The sequence below is a fragment of the Camelus dromedarius genome, chromosome 27, assembly GCF_036321535.1.
Source record: "Camelus dromedarius isolate mCamDro1 chromosome 27, mCamDro1.pat, whole genome shotgun sequence".
In the NCBI taxonomy this organism is placed as follows: Eukaryota; Metazoa; Chordata; class Mammalia; order Artiodactyla; family Camelidae; genus Camelus; species Camelus dromedarius.
Window position 1 is genome coordinate 19,954,561 of NC_087462.1, and position 13,369 is coordinate 19,967,929.

The 13,369-nt window shown below is 37.0% G+C and overlaps 1 protein-coding gene across 7 annotated transcripts in view; it reads right to left on the reverse strand.

Moving 5' to 3' along the window:
• FBXW11 (F-box and WD repeat domain containing 11) overlaps positions 1-13,369 on the reverse strand; it is a 112,440-nt gene that overhangs the window by 82,090 nt on the left and 16,981 nt on the right. Inside the window, exon 1 of one of the 7 annotated variants that reach the window (XM_064480092.1) lies at positions 10,591-10,608. The exons of the other annotated variants lie outside the window; for them this stretch is intronic. The gene's annotated coding sequence lies outside the window, so the exon portion shown is untranslated. Of the gene's footprint in view, positions 1-10,590; positions 10,609-13,369 lie in introns of those variants that run through there. 7 annotated transcript variants of the gene reach the window in all.

The following is a 13,369-nucleotide window of genomic DNA, read 5'->3' on the forward strand; positions in this document are numbered from 1 at the left end:
TGCTGAGAAAAGCTATAAGTCAGTAAAGACAAGAAGATAATAGCTTTTGGCATTTTTCAAAAGCAAAAAAGTTATTAAAAGAGGTAGGAGAGAAATGTCCTAGGCTCTCTTCCTATTGCCATAGGAACCACAAATCAAAAGGGAAAAGTGGCTGCAGGCACCTTGTCCTCTCATTGGCTGGTTTTAAGAACTCACAAAAGCTAACTTTGGTCTGTGTCTAGATGGAATTGTTTTGAATATCCTGCCCTGATTGCTTCTCAAAGAGGCAATTCTTTTAAAAGCTACCCAAAGAGGTATTTTATGTTCATTGTCTCTCTAATGCTACTCTGATTCTGAAATATGCCTTATTATAGGTTTTCTATAAATCCTCCCAATTTTTTTTTCTCTAAACCACTTCCCAAAGAACCATTATCAGACTCTTCTAACTCCTATCATGCTTGAGATAACCAATTTGAATGGCTTAAATACTATTCCATTCAATGAAAAACTTATCTGAACTTACATCTATCTGCAGACAGAAAAGCAATTAAGACATTCTCTCCTCCAGGAGCTCATAGGAGGGTGTCTTAAGAATGTGCAATACACACACACACACACACACACACACACACACACACACACACACACACAGAGTCTTAATACACTCAAAAGAGGAGAATGCCTCAACTGAGCTATAAATGATGAGAAGGAAGTAGCGGGGTGGGGTGGGATGGGGGGGTGGATATTCCAGGCAGAATAAATAGCATGAGCAAAGCCAAACAGCTAAGAAATAGCACATCCTATTCAAGGATCTGCAATTAATTTATCATGACTAGAGCATTTAAGTTTGAGATGAGGAAAGCTTAGAGAGACAGAGAGGTGCCAAATAACAGAGGTCTCCCCATACCATTCTATTCAAATTGAGACTTCATCCTGTAGGACAACAGCTCTTATACTGTGTACTACAGCTCACCAGTAAACAGCCAGTTCTTTCCAGGTGTGTGGTCCAATTTTTTATCAATATTGTACAAGGTATTTTTCCTGCAACTCAACATACCATTTCAACAATATCTGTCGGAGGAATGGAAGTGGGTCATGCAACACACTGACAGGGCTGGGGGTGAGGTTCTTAGACTAACAGGTAGGAGATAAAGCATAATATCAAGGAGGCAGCAGGATGAGAAGGAAAAAAAGAAGGATAAGAATGAGGAAAACTGAAATTTACTTTCTGCCAAGTTTTAGAGAGTCAAACAGCCAAACTGTAGTGGAATCAAGACTCAAAGCCAGAGCTCAAACTTTCTTTAAACCCTACTACAAAAACAAAAACAAAACACCCAAAATCTTTTAATGTCCAGACAATTATCTCATCTTGTATGATTATCTAAAACAAGATACCAGAACCCAGAACTAAAATGGATCTTCGCAGTTATCTTTGGTAAAAGGATGAAGGGTAATTTTCCTTTTTTTAATTTTTATTCATCCATATTTTCTAATTTCTCTCCAATGAACATCTAGTACTTACAATATTTTAATACTAGATTGCATAATTTTTGTTTAATTATATAAGTTATAAATTACAAACAATAATGTGACAATTTAAATAAAAAAAAATTCTTTTCCCAAGAATTGAGTCTATCTCAAATATCTATAGTTTAAAATGTGTTAAAACACGGAGTGCTAGAAAAATATTTTACCTAGTGCAATAAGTATCAACATGATGATGGCTTACTCATGAGTAATTTCAAAGGAAAAAAAATCATCCTTGTCCACTTCACAACTACCACCCATGATTCAAAAATGTCATCAGGTTTTTCAAAGCTCTTACAGAAGCTGGAGAAAGGGAGGATTAGATGTATGAGGGGGGAAGTGGAATCTCTATTCTAAGCAGCATGACAGAGAACAGGATGTAACAAAATAATCTATTTCCGGCATAGCCACATGGGTCCTCAGTTGTACAAGGACCAGTCTGAGGTTCAGTTGCCAAGAAGGAACAGATTCCCCCAGGAAGCTCCAGGTCAGATCAGTTTGAACCCAATCCCAATGGGGTTTATCCAAGATCCACAAAGCCTGAGACTAGAGAGAAGTAAACAACAGTTAAACTAAGTATATCTGAGCCTTTAGTCAATTATCAGTTAGCATCTTGGCACAATCAGGAAAGTTGTACAGAACTAGAGAAGACCATTATAAACTTAACCTCATTTTCAATTAAAAAATGTTGAATGTAAATAAAAATTTACAAAAACGGGTAATTTAGGAGGGGATGAAAATTTGTATTTTCAGAGAGCCTACTATGTGCCAGACACTGTACAGCTATCATGATCTCTCTCAGTAGCTGTCACGCCACCTCTGGCCAGACAGCTATCTTGGTTTTAAAGAGGAAGAAACTAAGGTTCAAAGACATCAAATAACTTGCCAGAGGGCAAAAAAAATAAGTAGCAGACTTGCAATTATCTCTAATTCCAAAATCCCTACTTTCTTCCCTGAATTATACTACCTGTCACCTCCTTTGCTGGACATTAAATTCCATGAAGCTGCAATTTCCTCTGACCTATTTTCCAATTAAATACTCAGCAATTTCGTATGTAGGAAATTACACTAAAGTGGAAAATAAAGATAAGTCCAAAAAATACAGCTAAGAAGATGCTCATCACATCACTGTCACAACAGCAAAGAAAAAATGCCCAACAAAACAAACTGGTTAAATAAATTACAGATCATCCAGAAGACAGAACATTATGTGTCCATCAAATAAAAATCATTTTTATCAGAGTTTATTTATTCACCTAGAAGTTCGCAATATGTGAAAAGAAAGTTATGATCCACTGAAAATGTTCAAGAAACTTTAAGTGATAGCCAATATTTTATAATAATTGTAAATGTAAAGTAACCTTTAAAAATTTTTTAAAAACCTCACTCTGGATGTTGTTTAAAAAAAAAAAAGAAACCGTCTAAGTGAACAAAGGCTACAAATAAGGACTTACATTATGATCCCATTTTATTTGATAAAATACAGAACTAAACACAGGTGACTTTCAGTTTACTCTTTTTGTCTACCGTGGTTTTTCAGACACAGCCAACATGCAACTGGCAATACAGTACTGAAGCTTCTCACTGCTGTCTCCCCCTAGGCCACCCAACACAGAGTAACCGGCACTTCCACATGGTTACTTGGGCTTCTGGTCCTAGCATCCTTTCCCTTGACTTCTAGGCCATTCTCCAAAAAAAGCAGAGAGCAGGTGGAGTTGAGCGAGCTATTAGAGTTTGGTTGCACTCTGAGGTGACAAAGACATTACCCGAGATTCATTTCAATGCCTGTGGCTTCCAGCTAGCAGACGATAACCTAGCCAGAAAATCCTTTAGTGACAGTGTTCTCTCTCATGAGACTACCACTTCTAAATACCTCACAAGCCACAGCCCATACTGCATGACACCTGAGAGGACTTCCAGGTGAGGGAACTAAACACTCACCTTGTTCTTTGGATATGGTCTGAGAGCTGAGAGACACCTGCTCTCACTATCTCTACCTGGGCCCCGGGCCTCGGGCCCCGGGCCCCACCCGAAGTTAGTCCACCTCCCCTTCCTTACCATTCCAGGCACAGGTGCCGGCTGCACCCCTCCTAGTCCTTCCACCCACTCTCACGAGCCAAAACACTTTAACCACGGAATTTCTGAAAGTGGCTGCACACCGAGAACTGATTGTCCTAAGATAATACACTGAGTCAAAATCCTTAACCTGCTTTCATGTGAGAGAGTGCAAAGCTTACCATGTTTTAAAAAGAACATTAAAACATATAGATAGTAAAAAACAAATTTTTTTCTCCTGATATAATGAATATTCTCTCTTCTTCTAGGAAGAAATATCACCTTCAGGAAGATGACTTAAGGAAAACCACATCTACTCTCAATGGGTTTGACTCAATTATAGTCAGACCACATCAGAATCCTATTTTAACTTGTTCATTTTAAAATGATTATTCATTCAAAAAAGTTTACTCAACATGCCAGTATACTGAATGCTTCAACAGACAACACAAGAATTCTCAGAACCAAATATTCTGGTATCAAAATTACTTCTGTAAATAAAGCTATATTTTTTTCCCAGTTCACTAAAGGGAGAAAGATGGCTAAATTCCTAAAGTAGGAAATGTTTTAAAGAAATGCAGCTTCACTCCTTTCCAGAGTATTAAAACTTAAAGCTCCACTAACTAATGGTATTTTTAAAATCACTTCCAAAGACTTTCAAAACTTCCACCATCTAATATGCTTCCTGTCTCACTACATCTACAGAATGAAAGTTGGTCCTAAGAAACCTTCTGAATTCACACCTTACACCATTTAAATAAGCCCTCTAACATTTTCTAAACGCTGCTCATTTCTCAAATACATATTTATTTTCAGAGACCCAACCAGCTCCTATCCCAAAGAAACATAGATTCCAAGTTCGTAGAGTCCCAATATTTAAAATTTTACACACACACACAAACACACACACATTGATTCGGAAAACAACGTAATCAAAATGTTGCTTCTTTAGCTAGCAATAGCATGAAAAGTGAGTTGTCCAAGCTCATATATAAAGGAGTTTATCATCCCTTAATTAAATTTATCACAAACTTTGCACTTGTTCTATTTTCTCATATAGTGCATTGTTCTCATATCCTAAGCTGACCTTGGTTTCAAGTAAGAATGAAGTTGTTTGCCTCACAATCCACTGGGCTCTAAGAACAAACGAATCTGTCTTTCAGCCAGGAGCTAGGACTGCCTTAGTAAGGATCCCTGCTGCTTGCTGCACAGCAAGGATGTCTTTGATTCCCTTCACATTGTCTGTTTCCTGCAGGCAACTGGGTAAGGGGAGTTCTCACCGCTTGAAGCCAGAGATTTCATTAAATTCTGGAGCTGAAAGGGACCTTACAGAGAGCATTTTGTCTGTTTTCTTAAAATGTTTTTCTAGTCCAGGTCCTCTAAATATCTCACATGGTGCTTTTGGCATATACCCCCTTGAAAGCACCTCGTCTCAACAGCAGATAATTACTGGGAAACATATGCTACTGTAAGGTCAATCTAGAAATTACATACTCTTCTTGCAGAAGTACACATGAACACAACACTCCGGAAGTTGTCACACAAAGGAAGCAACGAAGTCAAGATGCATAGGCCCAAGATAAATTTAAGAGATACTGTACTTCTTTGTCAAAAACACTGTTCAACTCCACTGTTTTAATAACGTTATGGATGACTCAGCTATAAGCAGTCAGTCAAGATGTTCTACAAAGCACAGAACACAGATGTCACCACCATAATAAATTTTTTACTAACTCTGAGAGAATACAAAATTGAGAGGACGATTAGAAGACAAATCTCATAGGAGCTGTTCTTGCTACACTTAAGAGAAAAAAATAACCCATAATCCACATTTATTTTAATCAATGAGTTAAAACTCTAAAAGAGAAACAATGAAAACAGCTACCAAGATTGGTATATAAGCAAAAAAAATTGAAAGGGTGATTTTACTTTGAAAATTATCAAATTCAAAAACCAAATATTGGTCTATAAGCCACAGGAAAACACCAGAAATAATAAACTTTCCTGTAAAATTTGTACTGTATTTCCAAAACAACTGATAAAAAGTAAAGTAATTATAAGCAATTGATAAGACAATTTACAATGTAATGTTTTCAGGTCCTTAACAGCACCTGTAGAGTAGGAACTCAATAAATATTTGTTAAGTTATCAAATAATTAACATGTAAAGTCCAGACAGTTTACATGCAAAGCAAAAATTTGATTCAGAGGCTAAAGAAGAATTTTAAGCTATAAGTTTAAAGAGCTGATGGTAGACACTTGTTTTTGACCACATCACCTAATCACAGTCACTGATTCAGGAATAAGCACATATTCTGAGTTGAATCCCAGGACTTCTATGGGAGCCACAAGAAAAGAAGTCTCTTTCCCCACTGAGCTTGAATATGAGAGGATGAAAGCTGAAGCTTCTGATGCCTTAGTGGTTACCACAAGGGAGAGTCCAGAGCTGGTACTAGGAGGTACCACATAGATTCTAAGAAACTGAATCCACATCTACCTCCGGATTTTTCAAATTATAAGTTTTCTGTTTCAGCTTAGGCCAGTTTTTAGTTGGGCTTTCTGTTACTTTCAACTGGAAAAAAAAAATCAAAACAAATCTTAAATATTAAGTTCAAATACAACAGACAAAAGCCAAAAAAGGTATTTGACATGGCCAAGGTCATAAAGATATAGTATTCTGCAGATGAAAAACTGTTAAATTTATTTCCCTATGAGGTCATTTTATTCTTCTAGTATTCAAAGGTATGTGTTCCAAGAATATCCTACTCATGCTATACCACAGATACTAGAGAAAGAAAAAAAAATGTAACAGGACAAACCAGTCAAAACTCTAAGAAGACTACAAAAAGAAAGCACAAGAAAAAATGAGTCCTGATTTTCCAAGGAGCTCTGAAACTCAATACTGAGAAACCTGACCCACATCTTTATAGGCACTACACTCCAAATAAGAAATGAGGTTGGTCATACCAAGTACAAATACCAAATAAATAAATAACCTTAGAGAAAGGAATATATTTATCCTCTAAGTTTACAAAAGTCCTGCAAACTGCTACCGACACAGAATGCCACCACTATTACCAGCAGAGCCAATGTTGCGCCCCTCCTGAAACAACTAACCTTATTCAATGCATTTCTGCATAACTTTATCTCTTCCTTCATATTATTTTCCTACATTTATTTTTCCTCTCATCTTCATTTACCCAATTATTTTGTTTGTATCCTCCTACATTGTGTATGTATGTCACTGTAATCACTCATTCTTTTTTTAAAAATAAGGTTTAAGGATATACCAACAGTAGCAACAGTCATTACGTTTCTGAGCTGAGAAAAAGGGAAAAGCTGAAAACAAAAAAACTATAGGAATAAAACCCTAATACTGATTGTCAATAACATAACATATGTCATCACTGTCCTTGGCAAAATCGACAACCACATGTGGACATTCCTGCAGCCAGGTTGCTGCTTCTCTTTCTACTGCCAATAAATAAACTATGCAGCTTTTAACTCAGAAAACTCAGGAAAATGCAAATGCATAGAAGTCCTATGTTTCTCCAAGAATGACTTACCTGTAAAGTACAGAAAACATCACAAAAACAAGAAAGCACCATGGCACTGTGGACAGAGCATAAGTTTTGATTTTGTTTGGTTTTATTTTGTTCTGTAATTGATAAAAGAAAAACACTGAACTTGAATCCAACAAACCTCTGGATTTGATTACCAATTTACAAGAAATACAAACAGGAACAGAATATGTGGACCTAATAGGAACTTAACAAAATCCAAAATCTGGAAAGTAATACAAGAACAAATGACCAATTCAGTTTCTTCAATAAATATATGCCAAGAAAAAAAAAAAGATGGGAGAGGCAATTTTTATAGATTTAAAGAGATCTGAGAGACTACTAACTATATGCAATGTGTGAATCAAGCCTGACTCCGAATTGAAAAAAAACCCACAAATATTAAAAAAAATTTATAAGAAAAACAAGACAAATTGCAACAGAGAGCAACACAATGTATCAGTTCCTCAATACTGTCAAGGCCATCAAAAACAAAGTCTAAGCAACTGACACAGCCAAGAGGAGCCTACAGACACATGACAACTGAATGTAAGGTAGGATCCTAGATGGAATCCTGGAGTAGAAAAAGGACATGAGGTGAAAGAAAACTAAGTACAGCTGAATAAACTCCAGGGTGCAGTTAATAATAACGCATCAGTATCGCTTCATGACTACACTAACGCAGGATGTTAACAGTGCGGGAACTAGGAGCGTGTGAGGATTCTGTGCTATCTGCTCAATTGTCTTGTAATGTAAAACTGTTCTAAAATGTAAAGTTTATTAATTTAAAAATTATCCCTAAGACAATTAGGCAAATATAAACACTGACTATTTGATATTAAGTAATATTGTTAACTTTTTAGGTGTAATAATAGAACTATGTGCTCTATGTTTATGTGTTTTTTTAACCGTCTTTCGTTTCGAAGTCCTTATCTTTTACAGATATACGGAAATCTTCACGGATGGATGGATGAACTTTAGTTAGAAGAGCAGACTAGAGCAATGTTTACCAAAGTTTATAGTATTCAAGGTGATTTTTGGTGACACATAAAGGTGTTTAAATATTTAACAGCTATACATTTAATTTAAATACATATTATAAAAAACATACAACTAGCACATGAAACCCATGATTTCATAGATTTTAATTGCTTAGGGTAGGTTTCCCTTACGAAAAAATTTATTGAGACTAAATAAAGAAAGTAAAAAAAAATTTTTTTAAACCCTAGGTAGAGAGGGACAGTATAGCTCAAGTGGTATAACACACGCTTAGCATTCACGAGATCCTGGGTCCAATCCCCAGTACCTCCTCCAAATACAAATAAATAAATAAACCTAATTACCTCCCTCTAGTAAAACAAAATAAAACAAAACAAAATAAAATAAAATAAAAACCCTAGGCAGAAGTTGGTTAAGATCCCAGGTCCAATACTATGTGACCTTAAGCAAGTCAGCTGTTCAGATGGGTAACAGCTCCTGCCACATCCAAAGCAGGAACCCAATAAATACCAGCTACAACATTATTGATAAAAGTCAATCTAAAACTCCAACAAAGTCGAAAAGACTGGAACTGGGGAGACGGAGTTAAGCGTGAAGTGAGGGGGGAAAGGCAGGAAGCACGAGGGCTGGCAGAAGCGGTCTGGGCAGGGGTAGTCAAGGCGTCCCCCTCTTCTCAGTGTCTCCAAATACTGACAACCTGCTGCTGCCCACCTACAGCCTGGAAAGCCTGCTGCTCTGGAGTCTCTGGTGCAATTGAGAGTCCGAAGATGCCATCTAACACTCCTCAAACTAAGGTGACAGCTAGAAGTGCAGCCTCTAATATAATCAGAAGAGTATTTCTTTTTTTACCCCAGACAGGGATAAGAAAGAGCACAAGGCTTTGTAGAGATAAATAGACAGACAGGAAGGAGAGAAGGAGGGAAGGTGAGAAGGAAGGAAGGAAGGATCACTATCTCACCTTGAGCAAAAAAATAGTTCCCTTCTCCAGTCTCCATTTCCTCACATGCTAAAATGTGAAAAACTTTCAAGGTTATTGTAAAGGTTAAAAGGAATAGTAGATACAAATCTGGCATTTAACAAGTGCTACTTCCCTCCCTCCTTACTTTGGCAGAGTGATAGAGAAACCCTGGTGAATAAGAGGAGTTGGGATGAAATGCACAAAAATTAGTAAAGAATAGCCTCAGGTTGTATTCGTTTTGAACCTAAATAATGGAGGAGAGAGATTCTGGGGTCAGAAAGTTTGGGAAATGCTGGGAAACATATTATTAAAATGACAATTATCAAGTGAATTTCTAAGAGAAGGAGATTACATGCAGCATTTACTAAATTTACTTCACCTACAGAAGCCAAATCCCAGTAACAGTGATTCTATTAATCACTGATATACACATATACACACAGAGAGAGAGACAAAAAAGAAAGGAGTAGGATGGAGGAAAGGAAAGGTTAGCAGCTTGTAGTAGCTAACAACTCCTTTAAATTGACAGCTGAAGTATTAGTGAGATAAGACCAACTGGACAGATTAGAAGCTAATGACAGGTTTTAAAATCTGGTTAAGAAGCAGAGATGGAGGGAAGGGATGCTCTCTGATCTTCTGAAAGGAGTTTCTGATGCCCACAACTTACTTTTCAAGATCAAGTCATTTAAAACTGAGAGATGATACTGTAACAGAAAACACCAAGCATTAAGCAGAGTGAATGTATTCATCATTTTAACAGTACATATAAACTTCTGATACAAGATGGTAATTCTCATTTGCCCTCCCAAATGTATTCCTTCATTCAACTGGGCAACTGTATGGCATGCACTGTGCTAGATGCTGGGAAGATGCTATGAAATGAATATGAAATGACAGACATGATCCTTGTCCCCATGGAGATTACCTTCTTAATAAAGGAGCTGACTGTCTAGTGGGGGATTATGTAATACATTTATCAATTACAATTATGGTAACAGCTGTGAAGAAAAAGAACTGAGTGCTGTAAGAATATGACAAAGGGAATCTAACCTGCGGGGGTACCTAGGGGACCCAGACACAATCCCTAAGGAACTGATGCTTAAACTCAACTCTGAAGGATAAGCAGAGGTTAAATGGGCAAGAAAGGAGTTAAGGGTGAAGTCTCCAGGAAAAATAGCAGATGATAATTCTTGTCAGGTCAAGACAGAATCTGGTGCACTGGAGGAAAGGGTGGGGGAAAAATCACTGTGACTGAAGTACAGAAAGCCAGGGTGAAAAAGAGCAAAAATAGACAACACTCAAGAGGAAAACAGAAGTGTTAAGGCTGGGGTTTCTGACTGTGCAACTGAAATCATCAAAGGAGTATCAAAATAGAAGGCAATGGCCCTGGAAACCTACCTAGGTTGCTCTCCACACAGATAAGACATTTCAAGGAACCTCTATAAAATATGAGAGGGAAAAAAAAAAAGGACTGGAAATAGGGTTCACTGCGTGTAATCAAATAAAAGTCTACCTGAGAAGTGGAAGGAATTTCCAGCAGAATCTCACCTCCCAGCTCAAAGCAGCAAAGGCTGGTAGGAGTGAGTGTCCCCGAAGCTGTCAGTGAGGCCAGGCATGACTGATCCTCAAGTGCTCCATTAAGAGCGCCTGCATTGCAGCCAGGGGCCAGCCAGAGCGGGGCCTGGCTTATGCCTGCCATGGACAGTCCACTAAAGAAAGCAGATATTCCTGCAGCTGGCTTCCAACAAAAATGGCCATTTCAATCACAAAAGGGCAGTGCTGCCCCAGCCACAACAAACTCAGAAGTTCCTCACCCTGGTGACTTCCTTCCGTCACACCAAATGCACCTGCATCTAAAATCAGCAGAGGAGAACGACAGCTAATCTAAACATTTCCCTTTCTTCACAAAAACACATAAATAGCCAAACACATAAGAAAAATATGTCCGCTGTCACTAGTAATTAAAGAAATAATTTTTAGTAATTTTTAATTCTTTAACTAAATTGGGATTTATAAAGAAATTAATACTTTAAAATGGCACAAACATGAAGAAAACAGCAGTTTCACAGAATATGGTTGATCTGACATGTCATGTTCACACAGACAACAGAAAGTGGGCAAAACCTTTGGCTACATAAAATACACAAGCTCTTAAAAATGTGTACACCCTCTGACCCAACAATTCCACCTCTTAGAACTCACCCCACGGTAATACTCACAGATTCGTTCAAAGATTACACTACTAGAAAGAGTAACCCAGCTTTAAGTTGCTATAAATTAGAAATAACTTGAAAGTCTAATAAAGAAGTCGTTTAACTAGTTAGCCATTTGCACATTCATGTATATTAAGCTCCCCTTCAAAATATTATTAAGAAATATATGATGGTTCAGAGAGATGTCACAAATATTGTTGAGTTTTCAAGGAAGCTTGCAAAATAAGTTTATGTGTGAAAAACAAATATAAAATATACATGAAAGAAAAATGTATGTATCTGAAGGAAAAGAAGTATATCAAATATTAATAGCAGTTATCGGGGAACTTTTTTATTCTTTTTGTTTCTTATTTTACATAATTTTAATTTTCAATTTTTCTATAATAGATAGGGATTACCTTCTATAATAAATATGGATTACAACCATAAAAAACAATTATTTTGAGATGGTAAAAACCATAAAGCTTCTAGAAGAAAACACAGAATATCCTTAAGACCTCAGAGTAGGCAAAAATTTTATAAACAGGACACAAAAACCAGTAACTACGAAAAGAAAAAATTGATTAATTTGACTTTATTAGTATTAAGACCTTCTGTCCATCAAGAGACAGTATTAAGACATTGAAAAAGCAAGCCACAGAACAGGAGGTGTCTGCAATATGTGTATCTGGCAAAGAACTCCCACAACTCAGTAAGAAAAATACAGTAATTTTTTAAAAGGGTGAAAAATTTGAACAGTCACTTCTGTAAATAAGATATCCAAATGGTCAATGGGCATGAGAAAAAAAAGCTATGTTATTAGTCGTTAGGGAAACATAAATTAAAACAACAAGATACTACTTCACACGTATCAGAATGGCTACAATTGAATGACAATATCCAGTGCTGATGAGTATCTAGAGCAACTGGAACTCTCACATATGTACAGGCACTCTGGGAAAAGATCTGGCAGTTGCCTGAAAAACTAAACATACGTATACACTCTAGCCCAGCACTTCCACTCCTAGGTATACTCAAGAGAAATGTCCAAACAAAAATGTGAACACATATGTTCATCAAGCTTTATTTATAACAAACACTGAAAACAACCCAAATACTCATCAGCAGGAGAATGGATAAACATCACTGTTGTATACTCATATAACGTAGTAATGCTAAACAATGAAAAGGAAAAGAACAACTGATACGACAAGGATGAATCACAAAAACATGCTGGGCAAAATAAGCAAAACACAGTAAGAGTGCACGCGGAATATGCATGCTGTACCACTCCAGCTACATGAAATTCTAGACTGCGCACAACTAATCTACAGTTATGGAAAGCAAGTCATCTAAGACCAAGGATGCTGGTGAGGGGACGGCGAAAGGGAATGAGGGAATTTTTCGGGGTAGAAATGTTCTATGTCTCAATTGTGGTAGAGGTTACATGAGTGTATATAGTTTTCAAAACTCAAACAGCATACTTAAAATGAGAATATTTTATTGCATGTAAACATACATCATTAAGCTGATTCAATAAAAAAACAAACAAAAAAAACTACAATACAGATACCAGTGCACACTCATCAGATTGGGCAAAATGAAAATGACTGGCAAAACCAAGTGCTAACTGGAACTCTCCACATGCGGTGGGCATGTTAACAGGCACAGCGCTTGGAAAACAGTTTAGCAGAATCTACAGAAACTAAACATACGCCTACCCTCTGACCCTGTAATTCCACTCTGGGATTTTTATAACCAAGAGAACCAAGTGCTTATATCCACCTTAAAAATGTTATTCATAATAATAGCCCAAAATTAGAAACAACCCAGCTAATTCAACAACAGTAAAATAAACCACTGCACAGGGGGAAAAAAATTAGTTACACACAACAAAATGGATGAATTTCACAGATATAATAATGAATGGGGGTGAAAAACACAGGATTATATGCTGTATAATTCCATTCATACAAAATCTAAAAATAGCCCTAACCAACCTATAGTTTAAAAAGGCGAGAACAGACCTATGGGAGGGTTCTGACTGGGTGAGGCACAGACAGGAGAAAGCCCTCAATGGGCTCTACAGTGTTCCATATC